This window comes from Rutidosis leptorrhynchoides, chromosome 2 (genome assembly GCF_046630445.1).
Source record: "Rutidosis leptorrhynchoides isolate AG116_Rl617_1_P2 chromosome 2, CSIRO_AGI_Rlap_v1, whole genome shotgun sequence".
NCBI classification, from domain to species: domain Eukaryota; kingdom Viridiplantae; phylum Streptophyta; class Magnoliopsida; order Asterales; family Asteraceae; genus Rutidosis; species Rutidosis leptorrhynchoides.
Genome location: NC_092334.1, coordinates 98,456,573 through 98,483,598, shown reverse-complemented (window position 1 = coordinate 98,483,598; position 27,026 = coordinate 98,456,573). Strand labels below are relative to the sequence as shown.

The 27,026-nt window shown below is 39.1% G+C and overlaps 1 pseudogene; it reads left to right on the top strand.

Moving 5' to 3' along the window:
* Positions 1–1,485: 1,485 nt before the first annotated feature.
* Positions 1,486–26,172, top strand: LOC139894358 (ABC transporter C family member 3-like; annotated as a pseudogene).
* The last annotated feature ends 854 nt before the right edge of the window (positions 26,173–27,026 follow it).

The following is a 27,026-nucleotide window of genomic DNA, read 5'->3' as shown; positions in this document are numbered from 1 at the left end:
AAACGTTTCAATATGGACAAGGCAAAACCATTAAGTACTCCTATGGTTGTTAGATCACTTAATGTTGACACTGATCCATTTCGTCCCTGTGAAGATCATGAAGATATCCTGGGACCAGAAGTACCATATCTTAGCACAATTGGAGCTCTTATGTATCTTACAAATTGTACAAGACCTGACATTTCTTTTGCAGTTAATTTGTTGGCAATGTTCAGCTCAGTTCCTACCAAAAGACACTGGAATGGGATCAAACACATATTTCGATACCTTCGAGGAACTACTGATTTAGGATTATTTTATTCTAACGAATCAAAATAAGATTTGGTTGGTTATGCAGATGCAGGTTATTTATCTGATCCACATAAAGCTAAATCTCAAAATGGATATGTATTCCTAAATGGAGGTACCGTAATATCATGGCGTTCTCAAAAACAAACACTTGTTGCAACATCATCAAATCATGCCGAAGTGATTGCATTACATTAAGCTACTCGGGAATATTTTTGGTTGAGATCAATGACACAACTCATTACTGATTCTTGTGGACTAGAACGCGATAAAAGTCCAACAACTATCTATGAAGATAATGCAGCTTGCATAGCACAGATGAAAGAAGGGTATATCAAAAGTGACCGAACAAAACACATACCTCCTAGATTCTTCTCATACACTCAAGATCTCATTAAGAACAACCAGATTGAACTGAGATATGTTCAATCCAGCAAAAACTCTGCTGATTTTTTCACAAATCACTTCCAAATGCTATTTTCAGAACACACGTTCATAACATTGGCATGAGACATGTTCAAAAGATGTAACAGCTGAAGCGATGTCTACTTGAGGGGGGAGTCAACTCTATGCTGCATTCTTTTTTCCTTAGCTAAAGTTTTTTCCCCACTGGGTTTTCTTTAGCAAGGTTTTTAATGAGGCAGTACTAGTTGCTCTCTAATAAAATTGTCATCCAAGGGGGAGTGTTATAATAATATATGTAATATGTATAGAAAGTCATAAATGGAATGCATGTTATAATAATATATATAAGTATAGAAAGTCATAAATGGATGGCAATTTTAGTAGTATAAATACATGATAGATCAAGCATGAAAATTGTACCTATTCTTCAATTTACTTCCTAATATATATACTCTCACTTTTAATCTTATATAATACTAGAAATATTTGGTAGAAGTTTTGGTCATAATAGTTGTTAAATACAACTAAATTACAACACTAAGAACTATAGTTAACATTGTCCTTAAAGAATATTAAATATATAATAATGCTAACTCTCGAATGAAATAAAATAAATAAAATATGTATAAAAAAAGACTAAATAAGATTAAAGTTTATATCGAAAAAGACTAACCGAAAGTAGATGATTCACCAATCTTGACAAAATATCAACCTTGACTAAACAAGTGGTCTTGGATTGAAGATCAGTAGCAGACTTTGACTTAACACTCGCATAAAATTCACCATTTGCTAATTCTATCACAAACTAAAAACTGAAGATCCTGAAGCTTCATTAATGAGGTTAGCACTTAAGTTACTTCCGCTTTCGAGTTTACTCACGAGCAACGATCGTAACATTCTCGTGTCCCACAGAATCTTGCAAGGACATTCAGGCTCAATATACCTTGCTTTCTTTCTTCTTACACTCATCACTTTGGTTACCAAAAACTTACACAAAAATAGCACCAATGAAGCCTCTAAACAAATGCTTACGCCCAAAAATGGCCACTTGTTTCACAAACAGACCCTTTTGTGCTGTGTCTTTCTTCTGCTTATTAACCTCTTTACATGTCTCTTGAACCTTTTTTATTCGAATAATAATGAAAGCATTCTTATTGTTCGGGATACCGTTCTTGGAACGTTTGTTTGGTTACTTGTTTCGGTCTACGTTCATACCCATGTTTCTAACTCTAGAGACAATAACTACCCATTCATATTAAGGGTCTGGTGGGTTTGTTTTTCCTTAATTTCCTGTTTTTGCCTTGTTGTAGACTGTGTTTACTACAAACAGATTCTCATCACACTTCAGTTTGTGGTATTTGATGCTTATGTAGTATTAGCAGTTTGTTCCTCTGTTATGGGGAGTGGTTTTCGGTTAAGAATGAAGATGAAGTTACAAATATTTCGTATCAAGAATTGAAAACAAGAAGTATTTTTAGTAGTTTAACGTTTTCCTGGATCCATCCGTTGATTGCTAAAGGATATACGAAACAGTTACACCTTGAAGACGTACCATTACTGGAAAGTATTGATAGTGCACAAGTAGCCTTTTCGGTTTTAAGAACAAAACTAGAGTCATACAAGATAAATAACAGCGAAATTACTTCTTTTAATCTTGCGATGGCCGTGTTTTGGACAACGTGGAAAGACATAATGATCACGGGCCTCCTTTCGGTTATTTTCACGTTAGCTTCATATGTGGGGCCGTTTCTCATAGATACGTTTGTAGTGTATCTAAATGGACGTCGAGAATTAAGTAAGAGTTTTCTTATCGTTTTTGCATTTTTCGTTGCTAAGATCACAGAGTTCGTGGCGAAATCCCATCGCGATTATAAGCTAAAAAAGGTCGGATCCAGATCCCAAGCTGCTTTGATTGCAGTGATCTACCATAAAGGTTTGACCTTTTCGACTCAGTCAAAGCAGGGGCGTTCAAACGGTGATATTATCAATCTAATGGCTGTGGATGCCGAAAGAATCAGGGATTTTAGCAAGTACATGCACAATACTTGGTTACTTGTACTGCAAGTTGGTTTGGCACTAGCAATTTTGTATAAAGATCTTGGATTTTCGTCACTGGCTGCGTTTGTTGCTACGATTATGTTGCTATTGGTGAATATACCTATAGGGAGGTTTCAGGGGAAGTTTCAAAAGAATTTAATGGAATTTAAAGACAAAAGGATGAAAAAAACTTCTGAAATTTTGAAGAATATGAGGATTCTTAAGCTTCATGGTTGGGAGATGAAATTCTTGTCTAGAATCGAAAATATTAGGAACGAAGAAGCACATTGGTTGTATAAATATTCGCTTTCGCGTTCTGGGTGACCCCGATATTTGTGGCTGTTACGACTTTTGGAACGTGTGTGCTTGTCGGGGTCCCACTTGAGTCGGGGAAAGTATTGTCTGCACTTGCAACATTCAAGATTCTTCAAGAATCAATGTATGGTATTCCAGAGGCAATATCTATGATAGCTCAGACTAAAGTTTCGATTGATCGTATTGCATCGTTTCTTCGTTTGTATGACTTGGATCCCGAACTGGTGGAAACGGTCCCACGAGGTAGTTGTGATACAGTCGTTGAGATAATAAACGGGAACTTCTCATGGGAGATGAATTCTTCTAATCCAACATTGACAGATATAAATTTGAGAGTTAGTCATGGTGCAAGGGTCGCTGTGTGTGGTACCGTGGGGTCCGGAAAGTCGAGCTTGTTGTCTTGTATTTTAGGCGAAATGCCTAAAGTTACAGGAAAAGTCAAAGTTTGTGGTACAAAGGCTTATGTTGGTCAACTACCATGGATACAGAGTGGAAAGATAGAAGATAATATCTTGTTTGGTAAAGAAATGGACAGGGAAAGGTATGAAAAGGTGGTTGAGGCTTGTGATTTGAAGAAAGATCTTGATATGCTTGCGTTTGGTGATCAAACAATTATAGGAGAGCGGGGAATTAATTTGAGTGGTGGTCAGAAACAGAGAGTACAGATCGCACGTGCTCTGTATCAAGATACTGATATTTATCTGTTTGATGATCCGTTCAGTGCTGTTGATGCTCATACTGGAAGCCATCTGTTCAAAGTTGGTTGATTCTCCTGTTTTTTTATAAATTTTTGCATCACCTTGGTGCATAGTCAGCTATGTGCTTTACTTACAGGTGGTAATATGGGTGAGTTGGGTAACGGGTCAAATGTACTCCGTATAATATTTGGTACAGGTTGAGTAGCCATGAAGCACTTTCTGTCCAACTTTATACATTCCTAAATAAACACATAGCAAGTCAAATATGAGTAATGTTACCAGTAACAATATAAGTTAGATATTTTTAGAAGCTTTTATGCATTAAATATACAGTGAGTGTGATTTTCGACCCATTTGACCATGTCAGTTTAAGCTATTTGTTAGGAAGAGGGGATCGCCTGGACGTTGGGAGATATAAATTTGAGAAAAAAACAACTCTATTACTCACAAGAATAGATTTACAGAGTATTACAAAACTCTTAAAAAAAAAAAACTCTCAAGCTCACACACACTCTCTAGGTTGTGATTACACTTCTCTGAATGATTTGGGATGATTTACAATTGAGGTTTGCACCTCTATTTATAGTAAAAATTCTATGGCGGTGGAAGGGTGTGAACGGAGATGGTGGGCGGCCGTCATCGTGTTCATCTTTGCTTCTTCTACATGGTGTTCAAAGAAGGCTACTTTGAACATCTAGAAGGTGAGCTTCTAGATTGTAGGCTGGAAACTTTCAATTCTCCCCCTCCAGCCGAATCCACGAACATTCCAGTTATGTCTCTGCATAACTCCAACTTCTCTCGAGTCACCACCTTTGTTAACATATCCGCAGGATTCTCCTTTGTATAGATCTTCACTAGTCTCAACAGTTGTCGATTAATTACCTCGCGTATCCAATGATAGCGAATATCAATATGTTTTGTACGGGAATGGTACATGAAGTTCTTGCTCAAATCTAGAGCACTCTGACTGTCACAATGTACCTTGTACTCCTTTTGCTTGATTCCAAATTCTTGGAGATAACGCTTTAACCACAACATTTCTTTTCCAGCTTCTGCGGCAGCAATATACTCTGCTTCAGTTGTGGATAATGCAACACACTTTTGTAGTCTTGACTGCCATGAAACAGCTCCTCCTGCAAAAGTGTAAATGAATCCTGAAGTAGATTTCCTACTATCAAGATCTGAGGCCATATCCGCATCTGTATAGCCTTCCAAGATTGGATCAGCTCCCCCGTAACAAAGACATAGATTCTTTGTACCTTTAAGATATCTGAGAATCCATTTTACAGCCTCCCAATGCTCTTTCCCGGGGTTCGAGAGAAAATGACTCACCGTTCCCACTGCATGAGCAATATCGGGCCTTGTACACACCATTGCATACATCAAACTTCCAACTGCTGAAGAATATGGTACTGAAGACATCTCCCCGATCTCTTCCTTGGATGAGGGACAAGAACTCTTGCTTAACTTGAAATGGTTAGCTAATGGAATGCTAACAGGTTTGGCATTGTTCATATTGAAACGTGAAAGCACTCGTTCAATATATTTCTCCTGAGATAGCCATAACCTTTTATTATTTCTGTCTCGGGTTATTTGCATTCCCAAAATCTGTTGAGCCTGTCCTAAGTCTTTCATGTCAAAAGACTTAGAGAGTTCCTTCTTCAGCTGGTTGATCTTCATTGCGTCTTTCCCTACGATCAAAATATCGTCTACATATAGTAGAAGAGCAACGAAATCTCCTTCAGAAAACTTCTGAATGTAGACACACTCATCTGCTGCAGTTTTCTTGTACCCGTGACTCACCATGCACGAGTCAAACTTCTTGTACCACTGCCTAGGTGCCTGCTTCAAACTGTACAAACTTTTCTTCAGCTTGCATACGAGGTTATCTCCTGAAACCTGAAAACCTTCTGGCTGCTCCATGTAAATTTCTTCATGTAAATCTCGATGAAGAAAAGCTGTCTTTACATCCATCTGTTCAAGCTCCAAGTTCATACTTGCGACCAATCCAAGTATGACTCTAATTGAAGTCATCTTAACTACTGGTGAAAATATCTCGTCAAAATCAATCCCTTTCTTTTGTTGGAATCCTTTGACTACAAGTCGTGCTTTGTATTTCACCACTTTTCCACTACCATCCTTTTTCAGCTTGAACACCCATTTATTTTTCAGTGCCTTCTTCCCGCGTGGAAGTTCTACAATCTCATAAGTTTGATTTTTCTGCAGAGAATCCATCTCATCCTGCATTGCGAGCAACCATTTTTCTTTATCCTTATGAGTTACTGCTTCATGAAAACTCTCCGGTTCTCCATCTTCAGTAAGTAGAAGGTACTCTGATTCTGGATATCTACTCGATGGAATCCGACCTCGTTCAGATCTACGAACTTCTGGAACATTCTGAGGAGATCCACCATCATCTTGACCTTGTGATGGTGCTGGAACGTCTGGCAGATGGGGTTGTGGCTCCCCCTGCTCAGCACCGTCATTTTCCTCATTATCTTCTACTTCTAGCATTTCTTCTTGCACTGAAAATTCATTTCTCATGAATGATTCCGTTGTTGCCTCTGGCACCTGAGCAGCAACATTTGTCTTCTGAGATATTGTGGGCTTTTCAATATCTTCTATTGTCTGGCTTTCATGGAACACTACGTCCCTACTTCTGATCACCTTTTTCTCCTTTGGATCCCATAATCTGTATCCAAATTCTTCATCTCCATAGCCTATGAATATGCATGGAGTGGTCCTTGCATCCAGCTTCTGCCTGAGCTCCTTGGATACATGTGCGTACGCCAAACATCCAAATACTCTTAAGTGAGAGTATGATGGATCCTTTCCAGACCAAAGTTTCTCCGGAACTTCAAAATTCAGTGGTACTGATGGAGATCGGTTGATCAAATAACAAGCGGCTCTGACTGCTTCTCCCCAGAATGGCTTTGGCAGATTAGCCATACTGAGCATGCTCCGAACACGTTCCATGATTGTTCGGTTCATTCTTTCTGCGATACCATTATGTTGAGGGGTACGTGGGACCGTCTTCTCATGTCGGATGCCATATGATCTGCAATAGGCATCGAACTGTCTGGAAGAGTATTCACCGCCGTTGTCAGATCGAAGACACTTTAACTTCTTTCCTGTCTCACGTTCTACCATGACATGGAACTGTTTGAAGTAATTGAACACCTGGTCCTTCGTCCGTAAGAAATATACCCACACCTTTCGAGAAGTATCATCGATAAACGTCAGAAAGTATCGATTGCCGCCAATTGATTCAACCTCCAAGGGACCGCAAACATCAGAGTGTACCAGACTGAGTAACTCTGATTTTTTCGTTGAAGAGGAATTAAACGAGACTCTATGCTGCTTACCAAACAGACAATGATTGCAAGGATCTAGCGCAGCATCCTTGTCTACATTGATAAGCTTCTTCTTTATTAGGGTAGACAACCCTTTCTCACTCATGTGACCGAGTCTCTGGTGCCATAAATTTTGTGAAGCCTCCTTTTCTGCAACATTAATACTGTCTGTGCAGATCTTCACATGAGTCTTGTAAAGTGTGCCACAAATGTGTCCCCGAGCGAATATCATAGCGCCTCTTGACAATTTCCATGTGCCTCTATTGAAATGACTATCATAGCCCTGTTTATCGAGAGCTACTCCGGAAAGTAAATTCAGCCGAAGATCTGGCACATGGCGGACATCCTTCAAAGTGATTGTACTCCCGGAACTTGTGTTTATCTTGACATCACCAATTCCGACAATCTCAGCGGAACTGGAATTTCCCATCTTCACAGCTCCAAAGTCTCCAGCTTTGTATGTTGTGAAGTATTCCTTGTATGGAGTCACGTGGTAGGAAGCTGCAGTATCTACCACCCATTCTGTAACGACCCTGGTTTTTCCAACGTTAATTATTAATAATTATTATTATTAATACGTGTGATTAAACGAATGTATATAATTACATTTACATGTTTCCATGATTGCCCGTACTTGACTTTTAAGAGCCCGAAACGTCCCTGCGACACACGAAACTTCACGAATAATATTTTTAGAATATTATTTACATTCATGATTATTTATTATTAATCATTTTAATTAATCAAGGTTAGTGATTAATTACTTGGGCTTCAATTATTTAAATTGCATCTTTAATTAAATTTGGGCCTTTAATTATTAGACTTGGGCCAAGTAAGCCCACCCTACTCTTTTATGGACTAGTAAGCCCACTTGTTAAACTAGTTTATGTTAAGTATAATCAAGGGTTAATTAAACTAAATGGGAGACAAAGTTGTCTCAAGCATGCAAGGCTTTCTTTAACTTATTACCCAATTAAGCTTACACCATTAACCAACACATGAAAGAAGCTTGTTGACTCCCTCCTTTTGCACCTAGAACCGTCCACTTCCTTTAGTGTATGAGGAGTTCTTTTTTTTTTCATTTTACTTGTTACTTACAACTAGCATTCTCTCATTCATTTCACACACACAAACTCTCTCACAATTCTCTCATCTTTTCTCACTTTTCTTGTAAGTAAAATGTTCAAATCTTTTCTCTCTTGCTCTTCCAAAACCGTAGCCTAAGGTCATCCATCATCATCATTTCTTGTTTGATTTACTTGTTAGCTTGTAGTATGTTACTTCCTTGTTGTAAGATCAAGTTTCTTAACTTGAATCTTCTTAAATCTTGATTTCTTCTTTTGACCTTGAAGAACCAAGAACAAAGAACTCAAACTCTCTAGTTTGTAGTTCCATAATTATGTGATTTCATGTTTCAAGATCATATACTTTAAGATCTTTCTTTGTTTTCATGAGTTGTAGACTTGAACTCTTAAGATTCAAAACTTAGTTGAATCTTCTCAAGCATGATACAAACATGAACAAATACTTAAAGATCTAGGTACTTACTTTATTTTTGATTCACTTTAATTTCATGTTTCAAGTTCACAAGTTGAAGAAACTTTCTTTTGTTTATATTGTTGACTTGAACTATTAAGATCTACACTTTGGTTTGATCTTCTCAAGTATGAAACAAATGTAAACATAAAACTTGTAGATCTAGTTATTTATTTCACTTTTACTTAGTTAAATTTGTGATTTATGATTCATGGTCAAGTAATTACTAGTTAAAGACTTGATTATTATTCTTGAAACTTGTAAGTTCAAGACATAGAAGTGTAACTTGCTAGTTACAACTTCACATACTTGTGTTGATTTAACTTAAGTACTAGATCTATACTTTTGATACAAGGATCTTCAAGATCTACTAAGAACTAAGTTCTACAACCTAAGATCTTGTGTACTTAAGTTTATTTTCAAGTTTGTAGTTTATGACTAGTTTTAAAGTTGATGTATGTGTTAGATCTAAGACTTTGATGAAACTTGGGTTCATCAAACATCATAGAACTCTTAAGTGAGTTGATCTACATGTCTTAGACTCACACTTGTGTTGCTAGTGTCAAAACTTAGTTAGAGTTACTTTCATAGTTCATGTGGGTGTAGATCCAGGACTTGATGTAACTTTGGTTCATCAAATTGATGTCTTAGACTTGCACTAGGGTTATGATGGTCAAGACTTGGTTAACATGATGTAAATACATCCATGAGTTATACACTTGAAGCTATATGCATCAAGGATGAGAGCCATGATGAACATCAAGCACCAAGACCACCGGAACTCTCCAAACTATTTGTTTTCTGTCCAAACTGAACTGATCAGCCCGATCTGGAACATACCAGTAGGTTTGGGTTGATCTAACCTTGATTTTTGGATATAACTTTTCGAGTAGATAACTTTTCATGTAAGACTCGTCTTCATACGAGTTACGGTTTAGAGTCTATGGCCCTCCGATCGTCACTAGGTCCATTTACTTTTCAATTTCCTGTTTCAGTTTTCTGTTTACTGTTTTCTGAGTCAGACCCGAACACCTGGGCTACTGTAACTGTGATATTCAGTTAGCTCTGTTCGAGTAGATAATTTTTCGTTTAGGACTCGTCTTAATACGAGCCACGGTTTAGGATTTATGGCCCTCCGTTCGTCACTATGTTCGTTGTGCAGAAAATTCTGACCTACTCGCACTTAAACCGTCGCCACGGTCAAACTAAGACGAGTTAGCTTCTGTAATTTTAACCACACTTAAGGGACTCATAGACGGAGCCATGTCCACTGGTCTCACCTTATTTCAGTAGGTATAGAGACCGTGGCGACTGACCGAAGTCAGCCTTTGTTTTAAAACTTCCTTTATGAACCAAACATACTTATACCTTTCGTTTGATGATGATTGATGATGACCCTTATGACCTTAATTACATACTTATAAACCTTTTGAGACGACTTACTGACTTAGTACTATTTGACTTAGGTTGAGGACACTCGGACCGTTACTTGCACACCATTCCCGACTACTACTTTACAGCTACTACTATCATTGTGAGTTATAGCATTCCCTTTTTACTTTAACTTATTTTGGGAACTGAGAATACATGCAGATTTTATGTTTTACATACTAGGCACGAGTACTTAAACTTATATATGTGTGGGTTATACAACGGCATAAACATTCCCTTTAGCTCGGTAACGTTTAATCATTGGTTTTTGAACCATGAACGCGAATCTTAGATATGGATCCATAGGGTTTGACATCCCCACTCGGGCTAGTAGCGCTAGCATTTAACGGGTGTTTAATACTTCGAGGTTATACGCACTTGCCAAGTGCACTTTAAGGGGGTACATTAAACGTTAAGTTAGTTACCGGGTGCCCACGGCTAAGCATATACTTTTACATACTTTTGAACGCTCGTTGTAGCACTGAAATCTCGTGGCCTACTTACATTACTGTTATACTTAAACTATAGCTCACCAACCTTTGTGTTGACCTTTTTAAGCATGTATTTCTCAGGTGCTTTAAGTCGCTTCCGCTATCTTACTAGTCGTGCTGTAGAACCCGCTGCTTAGAGTTGTTATCGCATGACTACTTATCTTGCATTCAAACTTATTTACTTTTGAAACTCTGTTATGTAACGACCTTTGTGGTCACGTACACTTATTTAATGCTTCTACTTAGTGAAGCATACTTTTGGATTGTAAAACATTTGACGTTGTTATGACTTCACTTTTATTAATGAATGCAAATTCTGTTTTGAAAACGCATATAGTACTTAACCTTGTAATGATCCTGTTGATGATGGTCCGTACATGATGATTTAGTACGGGGCGTCACATTTGGTATCAGAGCATTGGTTGTAGGGAATTAGGTTGCATTAGTGAGTCTAAGACCGACCCGAGTAGGATTCACTAATAGGACTAATCTACAACTTGCTAGTTTACGTGTTTCTGCTGAACTTACTGCATGCTGCTGCTTACTGTTACTGCTATATGCCACATGCTATTACATGATTTCACTACTGCATGATGCTACTTGCTTTCGATTGCATGCTACCTTCATACGAATTACTGATATTGCCATGCTACTTATTGTCATACATGATTTAAACTGTTGGCCTATTATTTGCTTGCTTTATGACATACTGACATGGAAAATTTATTTTTCCTTGTTCAGATGTCGGATGTTCCACCTGCTGACATTCCGGGCAGTACAGGCTCAGACCTCGTTGTTCCACCTACTGCTACACCTGTTGCTGCTGCTGCCGATATTCCGGCCCCGACACCCACTGACGATCCCGGCGCTTCTACTTCCGGAGCTAGCTCTAGCGCACCTGCCCCAGTGTCTGCTCCCGGACCCCCGAGGTCACAGCCCCGCATTGGTGGTATTGAGATCCCCACGGATTTCGGGGAAGGGCCGTTTCGTAACCACATGCGCACGCCTTGCCGACGCACTCCCGATGGACGTTTAGTCGTGATTCCACCAGGCAGACACCGACAGATGTTGGCCGCCTTCGGACGCTTCGGATTACCAGCTCAGCCACCAGTGTCACCACCTCACGATTCGGATGACTCATCATCCACCGATTCTTCATCATCAGACGACTCCAGCGATGATGAGGATCCTGCCGATAGACCTATTCAGGCACCCTCCACCCCGCCGAAGAAGCGGTACCGTTTCGATGGCACCGTCATTCCAGGGGTGAATGGAGGTCGTGTTTTGACTGATGCTTTTGGCCATCGACGTAGGGTTACTGCTCGTAAACGAGTTGTGCCATACCCTGCCGACCCACAGATACGTAAGGTTCCCCGTTACGTATTGACTATTCCTGGAACCGTACCACCTAGATTCAGATATGCACCACTTACATCTAGGGACGTACCGTCTACATCCGGAGCCGGACCATCTACATCAGCACCACCGGCACCACCCGCACCACCCGCCCCACCTGCACCGCCTGCCCCACCAGCTCCCTCTAACGAGGAACTGATGAGGGAGATTGAGACTCTCCGAGCTCGAGTCACTGAGCTCGAGGAGCAGTTGGCTCGAGGAGCAGTTCGCCCGCCTTCACCGTAGGACCTTGTATTTAGATTTCATGATGTAATCTAGTTATAGTTTCATGTATTTCATATGTATTGTACGAACTTATTCAGATGTATGAAACTTATTACCATTAACAAATGGAACTTTGCGTTATTTAATTCTTGCACGATGTTCTATTTACATTGCTGCACGATGATTCTGTGATGTTTGTACCTAGATGCATTATTTAATAACATGTGATGTTTTGATTCCATGATTGGTCACTATATACTGTATTATTACTACTTGCATGCTGGATTTTGACTTGGGTCAAAATTTTTGTTTAGAATACCATGGCTAACGGAAGAACCACACCTACCGCCGCCCAGATTGAGGACATGATTAACGAACGTGTTGCTGCTGCTCTAGCAGAAAGGAACCCTCTAATTGTACCACCGCCTGTCGTTCCACTCGTCCGAGATGGGTGTACTTACAAGGAATTCCAGAGCTGCAAACCGCATAACTTCAGCGGCACCGAGGGACCAGTTGGTCTCACCAGATGGTTCGAAAAGTTGGAATCGGTATTCAGGGTTAGCAATTGTTCGGAAGCTAACAAAACGAAATTTGCATCTTGCACGCTTTCTGATGGCGCGCTTACATGGTGGAATACCATGGCCCAAGCGCAAGGAATTGATGAGGCGTATGCTACGCCTTGGGAAGAATTTAAATGTGCTATGATCGAAGAATACTGTCCGAGAACCGAAATTCAGAAGATGGAAATCGAATTTATGTAGTTAAAGGCCGTAGGAAACGACCTTAACAGTTACAACCGTAGGTTTTTGGAGTTGGCTCTTATGTGTCCGACCATGGTCACCCCCGAATTTAAGCGCTTGGAAAAATACTTCTCGGGACTTCCTAAGTCCGTCAAGGGTAATGTTACCTCATCCAAGCCACCAAGCGTTCCCGAAGCAATGCGCATGGCGCATACTCTCTTGAATCAAATCATCCTTGACGAGCCGGAGAAGGCTAAGTTTGAAACTGGTAGTGGCGAGAAGAGGAAATGGGACAACAACCACAACAACAACAGGGGTAAGAACTATGATCAAAACCCGGCGAAGCGACATGAAGGGTTCAGGCAAAACAACAACAACACCAACCCCAACAACAACATCTCCAATCCGAACTACAAGGGAACTTTACCACAATGCAAGAGGTGTTATAAGCACCACACCGGGTATTGCAATGTTGTCTGTGAGAAATGCCAACGGACTGGGCATGTTGGTAAGGATTGTAAGGTTACTACTTTGAATGTGAAGCCAAACCACAACAAAAATGGGCCTAGGAAATGTTATGAGTGTGGAAAGACGGGCCATTTCAGAAACGAGTGCCCAAACAAGCGTAAGGATGGCAGACCACCACGTGCTAGAGCCTTCAATGTTAATGCAAGGGACGCACGTGACAACCCCGACTTGGTGACAGGTATATTCAAAATCAACAATCTTTTAGCTTCTGTCCTATTTGATACTGGTGCCGATAGGAGCTATGTGTGTAGACATTTTTGTGATAAGTTAGATTGGTCGTTAGTTCCTTTGAAGGAAAGTATGCTTGTCGAGGTCTCCAATGGAAAACTTGAAAAGGTTGACCATATTAGTCGTGGAGCTATTATCAACATAGCTGGTGCAGATTTCGAAATTGATTTGATACCTATCAAACTGGGAAGTTTTGACGTGATCGTCGGTATGGATTGGTTGAGCAAGATAAAGGCCGATGTTATCTGTGGAGATAAAGCACTTCGCATACCACAAGGAGATGGCGAACCACTGGTTATCTATGGAGAGAGTTGTACCTCGAAGTTGAACCTCATTAGTTGCGTGAAAGCGCAAAAGATTATGAAGAAGGGACGCTTTGCTGTCCTAGCACATGTGAAAGCGGTAGAAACTGAGGTGAAGAACGTGAACGACGTTCGAATTGTGAACGAATTTTCTGATGTCTTCCCAGAGGAATTGCCTGGATTACCGCCGCAGAGAGCAGTAGAGTTTCAGATTGACTTAGTGCCAGGAGCTGCACCTGTAGCTCGCGCACCTTATAGACTCGCACCTTCCGAGATGCAAGAATTACAGAGTCAACTACAAGAGCTATTAGATCGAGGGTTTATCCAACCAAGCTTCTCGCCTTGGGGCGCACCTGTGTTGTTTGTAAAGAAGAAGGATGGATCCTTCCGTATGTGTATCGACTACCGTGAACTCAACAAATTGACTATCAAGAATCGATATCCTCTTCCACGAATTGACGATCTTTTTGATCAACTACAAGGATCGAGCGTTTATTCAAAGATCGATTTGCGATCCGGATATCACCAGCTGAGGGTGAAGGAAAGTGACGTGATGAAAACTGCATTCAGGACCCGTTATGGTCATTATGAGTTCCTCGTGATGCCATTCGGTTTGACAAATGCACCTGCCGTGTTCATGGATCTCATGAATCGTGTCTGCAAGCCTTACTTGGATAAGTTTGTTATCGTCTTCATAGATGATATCCTCATCTACTCTAAGAGCGAAGAAGAACATGAGCAACACCTTCGGCTAGTGCTTGAACTCTTAAGACAAGAGCAACTTTACGCCAAATTCTCCAAGTGCGAATTTTAGTTGAAGGAAGTACAGTTTTTGGGTCATGTTGTGAGCGACCAGGGTATCAAAGTTGATCCCGCCAAGATTGAAGCCATCAGCAAGTGGGAGACCCCCACTACTCCAACGCATATTCGCCAATTTCTAGGTCTCGTCGGTTATTACCGAAGATTCATCGAAGGATTTTCTCTGATTGCGCGTCCTTTGACCGCGCTGACTCACAAGGGCAAGAAGTTCATTTGGGAACCCACACACGAATCAGCATTCCAAACTTTGAAGAAGAAGTTAACCACTGCACCTATCCTATCACTTCCTGAAGGCAGTGACGACTTTGTTGTTTATTGCAATGCTTCGAAGAGTGGTTTTGGTTGTGTACTGATGCAACGATCAAAGGTTATTGCCTATGCCTCCCGCCAATTGAAGATTCACGAGCGGAACTACACTACACATGATCTTGAACTTGGAGCCGTTGTCTTTGCGCTCAAATTGTGGAGACACTATTTGTATGGAACTAAGAGCACTATCTTCACCGATCACAAGAGTCTCCAGCACATATTTGATCAGAAGCAATTGAATATGAGACAGCGTCGATGGATCGAGACGCTCAACGACTACGATTGTGAACTCCGTTATCACCCTGGCAAGGCCAATGTTGTAGCTGACGCTTTAAGCCGAAAGGAGAGGACGGCACCTCTTCGTGTTAGGGCTCTGAACATCACCATCCATTCGAACCTCAACAGCCAGATCAGAGTAGCCCAAGTTGAGGCTCTCAAGGAGGAGAACATATCTCACGAGCATTTGAACATACTTGTCTCTCGATTCGAGGTTAGAGAGTCTGGACTCCGATGTTATGCCGGAAGAATTTGGGTACCTTATTATGGAGATCTACGAAACCTGATACTTGATGAAGCACACAAATCGAGATATTCGATTCACCCCGGTGCGGGTAAGATGTACCACGACCTTAAAGAACAGTATTGGTGGCCGAATCTTAAGAAGGACGTTGCGACTTATGTTGGTAAGTGTTTGACTTGCTCGAAGGTTAAAGCCGAGCATCAGAGACCTTCTGGGTTACTTCAACAGCCGGAAATCCCACAATGGAAGTGGGAAAGGATCACAATGGATTTCATTACTAAGCTGCCGAAGACGGTGGGCGGATACGATACTATTTGGGTTATTGTTGACCGCCTTACCAAATTTGCACACTTCCTAGCGATGAAGGAAACCGATACAATGGAGAGGCTTGCTCAACTCTACATTAAGGAAGTTGTATCACGACACGGTGTACCCTTATCGATCATCTCCGACCGCGATCCTCGATTTGCTTCTAGATTTTGGCGTTCCTTACAAGAAGCCATGGGAACTCGTCTCGACATGAGCACTGCATATCACCCTCAGACTGACGGGCAAAGTGAACGAACAATTCAAACCTTGGAGGACATGCTACGTGCATGTGTTATTGATTTTGGAAAGGCCTGGGAAAGGCATTTGCCACTCGCTGAATTCTCATACAACAACAGTTATCACTCGAGCATTAAAGCTGCACCATTTGAAGCGTTGTATGGCCGCAAGTGCCGTTCTCCTCTTTGTTGGGCCGAGCTAGGTGAAGTGCAACTCACCGGGCCCGAGATAGTCCACGAAACTTCAGAAAAGATTGCTCAGATTCAAAACAGACTCAAGGTAGCTCGTGATCGCCAAAAGAGTTATGCTGATAGTAAACGTAAAGACTTCGAATTCAACATCGGTGATCGTGTTATGTTGAAGGTTGCACCTTGGAAGGGTGTGATCCGTTTTGGAAAACGCGGAAAGTTAAATCCGCGGTACATTGGTCCATTTGAAATTTTGGAGCGTGTTGGACCCGTTGCTTATCGTCTTGATCTTCCCGAACAATTGAGTTCAGTTCATCCTACCTTCCACGTGTCAAACTTGAAGAAGTGTCTTGCGCCACCTGAACTTATCATACCATTGGAGGAACTTACTATTGATGACAAACTCCACTTTGTGGAAGAGCCTGTTGAAATCATGGAAAAAGAAGTCAAGGAGTTGAAACACAATAGGATTCCGATCGTTCGAGTTCGATGGAATTCCAAACGAGGACCTGAGTTTACTTGGGAACGAGAGGACCACATGAGGCAGAAGTATCCTCACCTTTTCCCACCTCCTCCATCACCTTCAGATTCAACTTAAAATTTCGGGACGAAATTTTCTTTAACAGGTGGGTAATGTAACGACCCTGGTTTTTCCAACGTTAATTATTAATAATTATTATTATTAATACGTGTGATTAAACGAATGTATATAATTACATTTACATGTTTCCATGATTGCCCGTACTTGACTTTTAAGAGCCCGAAACGTCCCTGCGACACACGAAACTTCACGAATAATATTTTTAGAATATTATTTACATTCATGATTATTTATTATTAATCATTTTAATTAATCAAGGTTAGTGATTAATTACTTGGGCTTCAATTATTTAAATTGCATCTTTAATTAAATTTGGGCCTTTAATTATTAGACTTGGGCCAAGTAAGCCCACCCTACTCTTTTATGGACTAGTAAGCCCACTCGTTAAACTAGTTTATGTTAAGTATAATCAAGGGTTAATTAAACTAAATGGGAGACAAAGTTGTCTCAAGCATGCAAGGCTTTCTTTAACTTATTACCCAATTAAGCTTACACCATTAACCAACACATGAAAGAAGCTTGTTGACTCCCTCCTTTTGCACCTAGAACCGTCCACTTCCTTTAGTGTATGAGGAGTTCTTTTTTTTCATTTTACTTGTTACTTACAACTAGCATTCTCTCATTCATTTCACACACACAAACTCTCTCACAATTCTCTCATCTTTTCTCACTTTTCTTGTAAGTAAAATGTTCAAATCTTCTCTCTTGCTCTTCCAAAACCGTAGCCTAAGGGCATCCATCATCATCATTTCTTGTTTGATTTACTTGTTAGCTTGTAGTATGTTACTTCCTTGTTGTAAGATCAAGTTTCTTAACTTGAATCTTCTTAAATCTTGATTTCTTCTTTTGACCTTGAAGAACCAAGAACAAAGAACTCAAACTCTCTAGTTTGTATTTCCATAATTATGTGATTTCATGTTTCAAGATCATATACTTTAAGATCTTTCTTTGTTTTCATGAGTTGTAGACTTGAACTCTTAAGATTCAAAACTTAGTTGAATCTTCTCAAGCATGATACAAACATGAACAAATACTTAAAGATCTAGGTACTTACTTTATTTTTGATTCACTTTAATTTCATGTTTCAAGTTCACAAGTTGAAGAAACTTTCTTTTGTTTATATTGTTGACTTGAACTATTAAGATCTACACTTTGGTTTGATCTTCTCAAGTATGAAACAAATGTAAACATAAAACTTGTAGATCTAGTTATTTATTACACTTTTACTTAGTTAAATTTGTGATTTATGATTCATGGTCAAGTAATTACTAGTTAAAGACTTGATTATTATTCTTGAAACTTGTAAGTTCAAGACATAGAAGTGTAACTTGCTAGTTACAACTTCACATACTTGTGTTGATTTAACTTAAGTACTAGATCTATACTTTTGATACAAGGATCTTCAAGATCTACTAAGAACTAAGTTCTACAACCTAAGATCTTGTGTACTTAAGTTTATTTTCAAGTTTGTAGTTTATGACTAGTTTTAAAGTTGATGTATGTGTTAGATCTAAGACTTTGATGAAACTTGGGTTCATCAAACATCATAGAACTCTTAAGTGAGTTGAACTACATGTCTTAGACTCACACTTGTGTTGCTAGTGTCAAAACTTAGTTAGAGTTACTTTCATAGTTCATGTGGGTGTAGATCTAGGACTTGATGTAACTTTGGTTCATCAAATTGATGTCTTAGACTTGCACTAGGGTTATGATGGTCAAGACTTGGTTAACATGATGTAAATACATCCATGAGTTATACACTTGAAGCTATATGCATCAAGGATGAGAGCCATGATGAACATCAAGCACCAAGACCACCGGAACTCTCCAAACTTTTTGTTTTCTGTCCAAACTGAACTGATCAGCCCGATCTGGAACAGACCAGTAGGTTTGGGTTGATCTAACCTTGATTTTTGGATAGAACTTTTCGAGTAGATAACTTTTCATGTAAGACTCGTCTTCATACGAGTTACGGTTTAGAGTCTATGGCCCTCCGATCGTCACTAGGTCCATTTACTTTTCAATTCCTGTTTCAGTTTTCTGTTTACTGTTTTATGAGTCAGACCCGAACACCTGGGCTACTGTAACTGTGATATTCAGTTATCTCTGTTCGAGTAGATAATTTTTCGTTTAGGACTCGTCTTAATACGAGCCACGGTTTAGGATTTATGGCCCTCCGTTCGTCACTATGTCCTTTAACGTTGTGCAGAAAATTCTGACCTACTCGCACTTAAACCGTCGTCACGGTCAAACTAAGACGAGTTAGCTTCTGTAATTTTAACCACACTTAAGGGACTCATAGACGGAGCCATGGCCACTGGTCTCACCTTATTTCAGTAGGTATAGAGACCGTGGCGACTGACCGAAGTCAGCCTTTGTTTTAAAACTTCCTTTATGAACCAAACATACTTATACCTTTCGTTTGATGATGATTGATGATGACCCTTATGACCTTAATTACATACTTATAAACCTTTTGAGACGACTTACTGACTTAGTACTATTTGACTTAGGTTGAGGACACTCGGACCGTTACTTGCACACCATTCCCGACTACTACTTTACAGCTACTACTATCATTGTGAGTTATAGCATTCCCTTTTTACTTTAACTTATTTTGGGAACTGAGAATACATGCAGATTTTATGTTTTACATACTAGGCACGAGTACTTAAACTTATATATGTGTGGGTTATACAACGGCATAAACATTCCCTTTAGCTCGGTAACGTTTAATCATTGGTTTTTGAACCATGAACGCGAATCTTAGATATGGATCCATAGGGTTTGACATCCCCACTCGGGCTAGTAGCGCTAGCATTTAACGGGTGTTTAATACTTCGAGGTTATACGCACTTGCCAAGTGCACTTTAAGGGGGTACATTAAACGTTAAGTTAGTTACCGGGTGCCCACGGCTAAGCATATACTTTTACATACTTTTGAACGCTCGTTGTAGCACTGAAATCTCGTGGCCTACTTACATTACTGTTATACTTAAACTATAGCTCACCAACCTTTGTATTGACCTTTTTAAGCATGTATTTCTCAGGTGCTTGAAGTCGCTTCCGCTATCTTACTAGTCGTGCTGTAGAACCCGCTGCTTAGAGTTGTTATCGCATGACTACTTATCTTGCATTCAAACTTATTTACTTTTGAAACTCTGTTATGTAACGACCTTTGTGGTCACGTACACTTATTTAATGCTTCTACTTAGTGAAGCATACTTTTGGATTGTAAAACATTTGACATTGTTATGACGTCACTTTTATTAATGAATGCAAATTCTGTTTTGAAAACGCATATAGTACTTAACCTTGTAATGATCCTGTTGATGATGGTCCGTACATGATGATTTAGTACGGGGCGTCACACATTCTGTGTCTTCTCGTGAGACGTGAAGGCATGTCTCATCATGGGTTGAACAATAAGCTACATCACCTGTGATAGCAACTAATGTTTCTCCACCCTTATTCTTCGGCTGTGAACTGCTTTGACCTTGTTCCTCTTTTAATCTATAGCAGTTCTTCTTCATATGTCCCTCTAATCCACAATGATGGCATTTATATGTTGGTTTTCTGCCATCAGCTGACCTGCCCCTGCTCTTACTTCTGCCTCTCCATTTATTTTTGCTACTCATTCGCTGTCTCCCCCGATTCTCTGTGACAAAGGCATGGGTCTGATCTGTGCCCATGTCTTTTCTCCTTGCCTCTTCACTGAATAGGGCATCCTTGACCATTGACATGGTAAGTTTGCCATTCGGGGCTGAGTTGCTGAGTGTTACTACCAGCGTTTCCCAACTATCGGGAAGGGAACTAAGTAGCAGTAGCGCCTGAACTTCATCGCCAAGCGGCATCTCTACAGACGATAACTGGTTGACCAAGTTCTGAAACTCACTGGTATGCTCGGCAACTGAAGTTCCACTTTTGAGCTTCATGTTGACTAAACGCCTCATCAGCAGGGCTTTATTCCGAGCAGTCTTGGCCTGGTACATGTCCTCCAACTTTTTCCAGAGGACATATGCGTCTGTCTCTTGTGCAACATGGTGGAAGACACTATGATCAATCCATTGACGGATCTGACCAATAGTTTTTCGGTTTGATTTCTTCCACTCTTTCTCTTTGGCAGAATCAGGGTTTATACCCTTCAATTCAATAGGATCGAACAAATCCTTACAGCTAAGGAGATCTTCCATCCGAGGTTTCCACAGCGTGTAGTTTGTTGCTGTGAGCATAATCATAGCTCCGGAAGATGATGTTGACTCTTCTGTGGACATTATCACCTTAAAAATAATTTTTCAACACAAACGGGGTTGAATTGTAGAAAACAGAGATCACCGTTACGTCCGGAACGGTTGAAAATGGTGGAATAGACACTTCGCTGCTTAAATTCCACTTACAGGGCAAAATTATAATTTTTATAAACTTCATGGACCAAAAAAATGAAATTCTGAAAATTTCAGGGACCAAATTGTAAAATTTCAGAATTGCTACAGTACCGCTACAGTACCGCTACAGTACCGCTACAGTGATTTGCTACAGTTCCGCCAGCTGCTACAGTGAATTGCTACAGTGATCGTCTTCTCCGGCGAAAATTCCGGCACCGGTCGTTTTCTCCGGCGAGTTGACCAAACTTTGACCGCGTTTTCTGGGCTCGTTATAACTCCGTTTAAGTCACCGTTTTTTGCGTTGGACTCGGTTCGACGAGACGAATCCAATGGAACACTCAAAATTGGATTTTGAGAAAACTTCAGAAGACCCAAAAACTCAACCAACGTCTCTAACCAAGCTCTTGATACCACTTGTTAGGAAGAGGGGATCGCCTGGACGTTGGGAGATATAAATTTGAGAAAAAAACAACTCTATTACTCACAAGAATAGATTTACAGAGTATTACAAAACTCTTACAAAAAAAAACTCTCAAGCTCACACACACTCTCTAGGTTGTGATTACACTTCTCTGAATGATTTGGGATGATTTACAATTGAGGTTTGCACCTCTATTTATAGTAAAAATTCTATGGCGGTGGAAGGGTGTGAACGGAGATGGTGGGCGGCCGTCATCGTGTTCATCTTTGCTTCTTCTACATGATGTTCAAAGAAGGCTACTTTGAACATCTAGAAGGTGAGCTTCTAGATTGTAGGCTGGAAACTTTCACTATTGATATTTACTTCCATATAGTTGGTTTAAAATATAACAAGCTGAAACTATGGACAGGAATGTATACTGGGATTCTTGAAATCAAAAACAGTGATTTATGTCACGCATCAGGTCGAGTTTTTACCTGTTGCAGATCTAATCCTGGTAAGCTTTTGAAGTATTTCCGTTTGCGTTTCAGTGTTTATTTATTTATTTATTTTTTGCATACAAACATATATACATACATTTATCTGTATGTAACGGTCATTCACCAGGTTTTGAAGGATGGAAGAATTACACAAGCTGGAAAATATCTTAATATTCTCAACTCGGGAAGTGACTTTATCGAAATTGTTGGTGCACATAAAGAAGCCTTATCAGAAATAGAATCTGTAGGAAAAAATCTACATTTTGATATAATCGATGTGAATAAAAACCAAAGACAAACTATCAAGAAGAACATTAGCAACAACGATAACGATAACAATAAGCAGCTTGTGGAAGAAGAAGAAAGGGAAAAAGGTTCAATAGGAATGACTATTTATTGGAAATACATTACAATTGCTTATAAAGGCGCACTTGCTCCGTTAATATTATTATCACAAATTCTGTTTGAGGTTCTTCAGATTTCGAGTAATTACTGGATGGGTCGGGCATCTTTTGTATCACAGAATAACGTGTTCATTATTGTTTATGTGGCTTTTGGAATTGGATCGTCTTTATGTATTCTAGCAAGAGTTGTGCTTCTCATGAAGTTCGTGTATGTGACAGCAAACGAGCTATTTTACAAAATGCACTTATGTATTTTTCGTGCACCCATGTCTTTTTTCGATGCTAATCCTTCTGGACGAATTTTAAGCAGAGTAAGCGAATATGTTATTAGATTCAAATTTTGAAAAGATACATAGAGTTTTTTTGTTTTACAAGAGGTCTTTTTGCAGGCATCTACAGACCAAAGTGCAGTGGAATTGAAGGTGCCATATGTAATTGGCCCATTTGGTTTTACGGTCATACAGCTTTTGGGAGTTATTGCAGTTATGTCAATTGGTGCTTGGCCCGTGTTCCTTGTTTACTTTCCCGTGATTGCAATTTGCATCCGCTTACAGGTACCCATGGTTATCAGATGTTGAATAACATGTGGATTGGGTAATGGGTCAAAATGAGCAAGTTTTGGTACTGCTCATAGTTATGGGTTGACCCGAACACTTTTTGATCAAGATTTGTAATATTCTAATAGAAAACTAAACCCCCAAGTACGATTACTAGATTTGTGTTATTTAAAAAAAAATATGATAATATGAATAAATGATTTTATTTTATTTTATTATTATTTTTTTTTTTTACCGTTTGAGCTATTACTTATGTTTGGCACGGAGATTTTAGGAGCTTTTAACTTTTATGAAAAATCTAGTTAATAAAAAGCTCCGTTTGGTTAAATGAGCTTAGAACTTTTAGACAGAGGGAAAAAGCTAAAAGCTACTAGAACTACCATTTAGCTCTTAGCTTCTAAGTTTTTGTCATTTTACTCTTTATTTAATAGATTTAGCTACTCTACCAAACACCAAAATATATCTAAAAAACTAACAGCTAAAAGCTAAAAGCTACCAGCTAGTTTTGCCAAACATACCCAGAGCTTTTTGGAACTTTTAGGAGCTTCTAGCTTTTGTTAAAGATCTCTTATCTAATAAAAAGCTTCGTTTTTCTAAACGAGCTTTAAAGCTTTTGGACAGAGGGAAAAGCTACAAGCTAAAAGTTACTAGAACTAGCGTTTAAGAAAAAGCTCCTATCTTTTTGTAAATTTACTCTTTTTTTGAACAGATCTAGCTGCTCAGTCAAACACCTAAAATACTTCTAAAAAGCTACCAGCTATGAGCTACTAGCAACTAGCTACCTGCTAGTTTTACCCAACATACCCAAAATGTACACCAAATCGACCCACTTGTAATGCCATTTGTTTTGAAGTATACATTATATACAACTTTGTAGATTCCAATAGACCCGACCCAGTTATAAATATTATTTCCATGTTGGCATAACTTATGTATGTCAGATACATTCAATAATCTTGTTACTGTCCTTCCAAATTCTTTTTTACATCTATTTTATTGTATCTATATAGCAATATTACTTACCATCAGCACGAGAACTGGCAAGACTGGTTGGAGTATGCAAAGCTCCAATCATACAACATTTTTCTGAAACAATATCTGGATCAACAACCATTAGAAGCTTTGATCAGCAAAACAGATTTGAAGACATGTGCTTGAAGCTAATCGACAAGTACTCCAGACCAAAGTTACACGCCGCCGGTGTAATGGAATGGCTAGGCTTACGCTTAGATCTGCTATCCTCGATTATCTTTATCTTCACTCTCATTTTTTTAGTCTCCATTCCTGAAGGAACAATCAATCCAAGTAAGTAGTAACTTTTATTCTGTCACACATCGGATTACTGTTTCAAGATTTATTCATTTGAATCTAACCTTTTGTAATCCAAGGTACCGCTGGCTTAGCTGTTATTTATGGACTATCTTTGAACAAGTTACAAGGTTCAGTAATAAAAACTTACGCCAACATGGAAATAGTATTTATATCCGTCGAAAGAATATTTCAATACAGTACTATTCCTAGTGAGCCCCCTCTCATTATAGACTCCAATAGACCCGATCTCCTCTGGCCTTCACAAGGAAAAGTCGAAATCTATGATTTACAGGCAATTACTGTTTTCATTTAAACATTTTGTGCAAGTGAAATTAGGCACAATAATAATGTATATAAATGTGTGACTAGGTTCGATATGCCCCGCATATGCCACTCGTGTTGCGAGGCCTTACGTGCACGTTTGTTGGAGGTACAAAGACGGGAATTGTAGGAAGAACCGGAAGTGGTAAATCTACTCTTGTACAAACACTTTTTCGTATTGTTGAACCAACTGGTGGGGAGATTTTGGTAGATGGAATCGACATATCATCGATTGGACTCCATGATTTACGATCTAGATTAAGCATAATTCCTCAAGATCCAACTATGTTCAGTGGAACGGTACGAAGCAATATGGACCCACTTGAAGAATATACAGATGAACAAATATGGGAGGTACAGCAGATTACTTAATCTAATATGCTTACGCTGACATGTAGTGTTTTTTTTTTTTTTTTTTTTTTTTTTTTGAAAAGTACGTTATTGGTTACGTTTTAATTTATCTTTTCAGGCTCTTGATAAATGTCAAATTGGAGATGAGGTTAGAAAAAGTGAAGGCCAACTTGATTCAACGGGTTCTTTGCCACTCCATTTAAACACAAACTATTTTCAATTTTTGTATTTTTGTATAAAGAAACAAACTTTTCATGACCCATATTTGTAAAATTGTTATAGTTACTGAAAATGGAGAAAATTGGAGTATGGGTCAGCGACAACTGGTCTGTTTGGGCCGTGTATTACTCAAGAAAAGCAAGATTCTGGTTCTTGATGAGGCGACTGCATCAGTTGATACAGCAACTGATAACATGATTCAGAAAACACTAAGGGAACATTTTTCAGACTCTACTGTGATAACAATAGCCCATCGAATCACCTCAGTAGTAAACAGTGACAAGGTTTTGGTTTTAAACAATGGTTCGTATGAGCTCAATCTTTGTTATTCTGACCTTTCAATTGATACATGAAATCTCTACAGTTAGCTTGTGTTGTGATTCCTTTGATGTTTTACCAATAATCTATATGCAGGTGTCATCGAAGAATATGATTCTCCTACAAAACTGTTAGAAGATAAATCGACTTCATTTTCGAAGCTAGTAGCTGAATACAACATGAGGTCTGACTCTGGTCATATAAGTACTCAACGCTGATTGTTAGCAACATGATCATACAAGGTCAAGTACCTCAACTTATTACACCTGTGATTAGTAAGCTTAGAGATGGTGGTTTCCACTTTTTTACAAAGGTTGCTTAGCACTTTAGTTCTATTTAAGGAAATCGTTCAGTTTAAATGTTGTACATATAATATAATATAATTATATATAAATAAGGACAATGCTAACCATAGCACATTGCAAGATCTAAGATATGAATATTATCCCAATGGCAGGCAGTACAAAGCAGTGTTATCTTATTTATTTGATCACAGATTCATCAGGGGTGGCTAATTGGATCAGTTGGGTTCGGATGGATCGACCCACAAACGCTTTTCTGTTCTTTGTGTTACATTTCTTAAACTCATTATTAATCAGGTCACAAAACTATATTATTATTGTATGAATTTATGTGATTTAAAATGTTTTTAAATACATTTCAAATGACTTTTGACCTGTTTGACCCGCCCGAGTCATTATTCCCGATTATTTTGGTTGAAACTTTTAGCTAAAATGTGCCCCGTTAGAGGTAAAACATATAGTTCGGTCAAAATAGTTAAAGGTAGATCTTGCCCATAATTTGTTCTTTTCACATTCAATAGAAGGTTCATTGTGGAGCATTAGATACCTTTAGTATCAGATCTTCTTCTGTAGTAAAAGTTCCAGATTCTAGTACTGAAGCTGCAAGTATATTATTGATTGAATTATGAATGAAAATAAAAGTAAAGAAAAGAAAAGAATGTTATCAAAGCATATGCATATTGACACCAAAACTTTTCACAAGTCATTCTTGTTTTTTGACTCTGGAAGTTTTCTCATAAACCCTCAAACATTGACTTTTGGTTTGACTCTTTTACCATAATGAATTACTCTGTGTAGTACACATTAAAGCCTTAAACCCTGCCAATCAATACCTCATTGCCGGTTTCATAGTTTCCGAAGCCTTGGTTGAGTGGTATGAGGTAGGATCCAACGTGTGTGGGTGGCATATAACCGCGATAGGTGGTTAGGTCCCCTGCGGCGATGCCGATATTGCCGTTTGAAAAAAAAAAAAAAAAAATTAAAAGCAACTTAGCAATTTAAA